The 6,000-nt window shown below is 42.4% G+C and overlaps 1 protein-coding gene across 1 annotated transcript in view; it reads right to left on the reverse strand.

Annotated features, from left to right (window-relative positions):
- The window catches only part of tbkbp1 (TBK1 binding protein 1), a 95,063-nt gene extending 90,018 nt beyond the window's left edge, over positions 1-5,045 (reverse strand). The window contains exon 1 of the mRNA XM_075457406.1: positions 4,760-5,045. The gene's annotated coding sequence lies outside the window, so the exon portion shown is untranslated. The remainder of the gene's footprint in view (positions 1-4,759) is intronic.
- Positions 5,046-6,000: the final 955 nt, after the last annotated feature.

The raw sequence follows: 6,000 nt of genomic DNA on the forward strand, positions 1-6,000 counted from the left end.
CGGTTTATTGTATCTTTTTTAATCGTTTAATTATCATTTTCTTTACTGCCAAATGTTTTGGATGTTTAAATTGTTGGATGTTGTTATATTAACATGAAAAACCAATAAAAAAAAAACTTTCATGCAACAAAACTTCCAGTTTGATTCAAATGACAGATACCAGGAAATCTTGTCTCCCTTTTTTTTTCCAATGCGTCCACAAATCTTTTATCTGGTCTCCTCCCAACCTCCTCTGTTTGCATCACAGCCGGCAGAGAGGCAAAGATTCAGAAGAATCAAGGGTGTACGAAGAGGGCCGCCACTTTCCCATCGGAGGCCACTGTTGGTGCCTTTTAAGCATTTCTACAAGTCTTCCCTCATCTTTTGAGAACCACAGTGATTTTCCACATCAAAGCCTCTTTTCATGTCTTGGAGAGCTTTTGTTCATATGTGAGACCGAGCTATAGAAGCTGTTCTGTGACTCCAGAGGACGAGGCGGATGATTGGAGTTCACCAGACCTTTGTATCTTTTTCTTTCCTTCAGGCCAGCCGCTCGGGGCAACGTCCGCGGCCACAAACATACCATAAACACACATGTTTCATCTCAGCTGGGGCCGACTTGCAATGTATAATAGATTTGACTGTTTTCTATTTGATTATTGATGAAAGAGACCACAATTTAGCTAACATTCTGTTTTATTTTGAGTTTTACTGATAATAATAACATGAAACTATAGATACGAGTCATCATTAATGACAGAGCTGAAAATGTGCCTCTAAAAGATCTAGAATACACTCAATAATCTGCTGCTTTTTTTTTATTTGGCACTATGAAGAGATTTTGGTTCAGTTGAGCTTTTCTAATGTATGTCTTCTTTGTCATTTTGTCCTTTGAATAAATTCCGAGCACATGTGGATGTAATTTCGCAATAATCATCATCAAAATCATCGAGCATGTCGTTTGTAACAGCAACTGCTTCTCATTTGCCTCTGCAAGTTAATTCATTCAGCACCGAAAAACACTTCCTGTGTTCAATCGAAGGTGCCAATGTTCTCGGTCTGATTGCGTCAGTAACCACCTCTTCTGAGACACACAAACACACACACACGAGTGCACATAAACACACTCTCCTCAGGCAGAGCACTGGAGCATCTCAGGAGCTGCCCTCCTCAAGGTCAGCCGGCACGGCTCAGCCCACAAACACTCCGATCGTCTCCACAAAGGGACACTTCAAGGATGTGTTTCTAACATAATGAGCGGTCGCACTGTCTCCTGAGCTGTGTCACGACACTAACATGTAAAAAAAACGTGGTACTGGATGTGTCCGTGTTGGAAAATTAATCATTTTAAAAACAAATTCAGAGGCCATTTGCCCCTGAGAGTGAAATCCCTCGCCATGCCCACCCTAACAGCAAGCTGTTTCTCCCAAAAAAAAACAGCATCAACAGCACTAATCACCGCATTACAAAGTCCGTTATACAACAGCTTCAGGCACCGTGGAGCCTAATATGATCCAATTTTGAAGTGTTGAGGGTTAGATAAAAAAAAAAGAAACATGATTAAAGAGGAAAGAAAAACAGCCAAACAAGACAGGACCCACTAGAGACGGCGCAGCGGTGCAGCAGCCGTGTGATGAGCAGGTGAAGTTAGGATTCACTTCTTAAATTAGCTCTTTCTGATGGGACCTACTGGGAACTGAATACTTTCACTTTAGTGATGGATTGGAGGCTCTGCAGATGGGTTGGAGGCTTAGAATCCGGAGCTCTCAATGCGACCCATTGACCTCTTTTAGGCGACTGTGGAGACAGTGACAGAGACTGGCAGACTTTGGCATGGAGCCGATCATCAGACGAGTCTGAAAATGTGAATTCATGACTCGGATCAGGGGTATTAGCATCAATAGCATCAGTAAGTATTCAGGGTTTTGTTGGTCTCTTTTATGGTTTCTGCTCCACTTCCCTGGTGAGGATAAACCTGGCTGCATTTCATGGCTGTCCACTCTGATCTAATGCCTTATACTGTAAGAGCCTTTATCATGCACATATGCAAGTTCATCCTTTTATTTGGGGGGTTTACGTGTGTTAACGTAAATATTTTTATCATTACTCTTATCTCCTCACTGAAGCACCCTATTTTAGGGCCTTAGGCTACCTTTACACGGAAACGATCTGAAACCAAAACGCAAAAGTGGCGTTTCGTTTTCACTTTTAAATCTGCATTTAGACGAGCGTTTTAGGGTGAAAATCTGCGTGCATACGGAAACGCAAAAGTGTGTGACGTTTCATATTTATCGATGCAGTAAACACGCCAGATGGCTAGGTGGCAACACTACCAAGACCAAGTCTTTCTACTTTCTATGTGACGAGAAACGCAGTTTTGCGTTTTTCATCCTTTACACGGTGGCGCGACAGTGGAGCGTTTTCAAGAATTCCACTCTGGAGGGCGGTTTCAAAGTTTTGCGTTTTTAACCCGTTTTCGTTTCCGTGTAAAGTGCCCCTTAGCTGCTGGGCAGTTATTACAAATGTGTTCCACGGTTTGTCATTAAGAGTCAGAGAAGGAGCGGGGACTATAAATGATACATCGCAGGCGGTTCAGGCACAAAAGTCAGGTTTCTGAAGCAAATCTGAAGCTGTCTTTAGGAAGAAAAATGCAAATGAAACATTTTTACAGCTTTAAGGCAAATAGTGAAAAGTGCCAGAGGGTGGCAGTTTAGGCTGGACTGCCGACTGTCCGGCCTGAAAACAAACCTCAAGAAGCAGAAAACAACAACTGCGGTGGACATCCACAAGAGGAGAGTGGAGAGGGCTCTTCTTTGGGAATTACTTCAATTTCTGGCAATATCTGAGATACTTTTTCATATCTCATGTGTCTATGCATGAAATCTGCACAATATCTTTGAATTTATCTGGACTGTTGCTTGTTTTTAAATTCACTTTAAAGTATTTTATTTGTTTCTCTTTATATTCTTTTATGTATTTTTAATGCTTCTTACACTCCCCGCTGCAATGCTTTTATTTTATGTGAAGCACTTTGAATTGTTTTGTACATGAAATGAGCTACAAATAAACTTGATTTGATTTGATTTGATCTGGGAAGATGTTGGTCAGTCACGTGAGCTCGTTGTGTCGTCACTTTAATCTTTACCAGGTTGGAGAAGATTCACAAAGATCCCCTGATGCTCATAAGTTTTCTTTAAAACAGAAAAAAAATTGTAACCGTTTAGTCTTTTTATGCTTACTGTTTACCTTTACCTTTGGGTTTCTCACATCTTCTAAATACAAATCATAAATGGCAGTGGAAACCCGGCTTATATGCAGGGGGAATAGCCTATGGTTTGGACTCTGAACGCTGTGTTTTATAATACTGCAGGTCTTTCATGTGCACAAAAAGCAACGAAACAGTGAAGGAGAGAGGGCGGGGAGCCCCAGAGTGCAACATGATCTCTTTAAAGCCTCACTTCATATAGAAACATGAGTGTTTCATGAAGAAGGAGAACTGCAAGCTCACATCTACTTTTCATCCCATTCTCAGAGGGACTGTATCCACGTGGAAAAAATGTTCTGCTTCCAACTCCTCGCACATCATTTGTCTTTATGCTACAGCAACTTTAGGCCAGGCAACGATAGCTTCACTTTGCATCCAATTAAAAACCTGGCGAACGCACAGGAATTCATGCTCCCATGTTTAATGTATCGATCCACAGCTCATCTGACGAGTGAGATACTTTGATAACCAGGAGACGGATTACAGTAGTGTGATTTCCAGACAAAGCATGCTAATAACTGTGGTCATTGTATTGCTTTTCATATCATGCCAATAACAGATGAATGAGAGGGCAGTGACATTCCTGGATGGATTTCTATGACAGAAGACATTTTTCTTCTGGCCTGTTCAACAAGCTATTCAGCACAGTTACAATTACATGCAAGCTTTCCTATTGTTGGAGAAAAGGGCAAGCTGTGTCTTCTGCCTCCATCTCTTGCCTGTACTCGGCCTGTTGTACAGTTTTTTCCTTTCAAAGCCAACAAAAGACGGGCTCAACTGAGTGTTCCTACACAACTGAACACATATCAGTGATACTGATCCGAAAAAGGAAGAGAAGAAGAAGTTGAGCTTAGCATTTTTCAGATTTATCTAAACTTCCACAAAGTTCCACGTCTGTATTGGTATTATAAGACTACCAGGCTTAATTTAGACTATAACTGGCGCCTTATAGCTCTAATTAAACTGATCTTCAGAGAAAATAGGAGTCCATCTATGATCTTTTTATAGCGGGATACTGAAATCTTTGTTTTTTTCTTTTTAGATCCACTGGCGCGAAAAATATGGGCTTCTGCGATAAATAATTAAAAAAAAAAAAGATACGCCAGGCTCACGCGGTGGAAAAGCCACCCGACAGATGTTGCCTGCTCTGCTGAGCGCTCTCCATCAGCACCGAGCTGAAGTTGAAGGTTGCCTGCAGCCGGGGCATCGCTCCGTGTGGTGCTGATGTTGCAAAGCAGCGACCACACTGGTCCCCTTTAAGGAGATGGAGCAAATCAATCAGCCATGACTGCTGCAAACACGCTGCGCGTGCAATAATTAAACACGGGAGATGGTTTCTTGTTTCTGTTTTTTTTCTATCTCAGATCCCCGCGTTTGGCCCGTTTCTTAACGAGGCTGCACTCTAATGGTGCGATCACCACAACATGGCTGTTAGACATCCAGTTTGTTCTGCTCACGCTGTGTCCGACACACGAACAGACGTCGCGTGGCTTTGTATAAAAACAGATAACTCACGCGCTCCACTTGATTGATCCGCGGATGCCATCGCTCTGGGTCGTGAGAGGCGGAGGCGCAGCGCCCCGAAATAAGCGCTCTGTTTCCGCGGTGTGCGTCCGGTCAGTGGTGGAAGAAGCCTGCTGGCCGCCGCTCTGGTCCTCCTCCTGGGCTCCTGTGGCACCGATAAACACGCCTCCTGTAGCTGCTACTGTGCAGGACTGAGCATCACATCGCACATCGTAGGGAGCTCCACTAGTGTGGGATGATGATGTCGCGGGAATAGGAGCGTTAGTTTCCTTGTAACGAGAACATCCACTGCCTGAGTCACCCTGCATTTAGAGGGAGAGTTAAACGAGCGATCTCTCAGCCTGTCTGTAATAATAAGATGTTTGGCCACATCAAATAGAAGCCTGCAGCCTATTTGTATTTCTGACACAGGGATGGGAATAAAACAAAAAGCAGCACATAATCACACTCTCTATTTATAGCTTTCAGCAAACAGTTCAACAGCTTACATTTAAAGCCACATGCCTCCTCTAATGGCTCCATCCTCAATATATGAGCATTTTTCACACCTTCTGTTCTGTGAGGAAAACGTGTCTGTACGTGGCACCACACAAAGTGTCAGGGTCTGGGAACGCTATTTTAAATCCGAGTCTATATTTGTCTCTAATGTCTTTTACAACCCTCATTAACATAATGTGGGTCATTGTCCCACTTCTGCGACGAACATACAGTGACCGGTGCCAAGATCGGGAAACTGTTGTCACACGATGCCTCATATGGGCTTCAGCATTGAATATTTATAGAAAAATTTATAGAAGATTGGTCAAATCTCAATAAAATAAGATAGGAATGATTTTATAAAATGAGTTGGAACCTTTGAGTCTGTTTTTATGTTTTCAGGACAAAAGAAGCAACACTTTAAATGTGTTTTATTGCTTTTTTTCTTGTTTTTTTCTGAGATGTTGTTGTTTTCAGGCTTTTTTCTTGTTGTTGTTGTTGTTGTTGTTGTTGTCTGATTTGTTGCGTTTCTGACATGTGGTATTTCTTTCCGAATTGTTGCTTTTCTTTCTGTGTTGTTTTTTCAAAAGATTGTCTAGTTTGATGTGTTGATGTGACATCTCGTATGCGGTTGTACTTCTGTGTTGGTCGAAATGTGTGGTTTTTTTTGCTGTGCTTTGTGTTTTTTTTGGTGATTTCTGTGCTACCACGGGTCATATCCCAGCCAGCATGTCCATGTGGGGCCCATAAGGTTT

Source organism: Odontesthes bonariensis, chromosome 23 (assembly GCF_027942865.1).
Source record: "Odontesthes bonariensis isolate fOdoBon6 chromosome 23, fOdoBon6.hap1, whole genome shotgun sequence".
NCBI lineage: Eukaryota > Metazoa > Chordata > Actinopteri > Atheriniformes > Atherinopsidae > Odontesthes > Odontesthes bonariensis.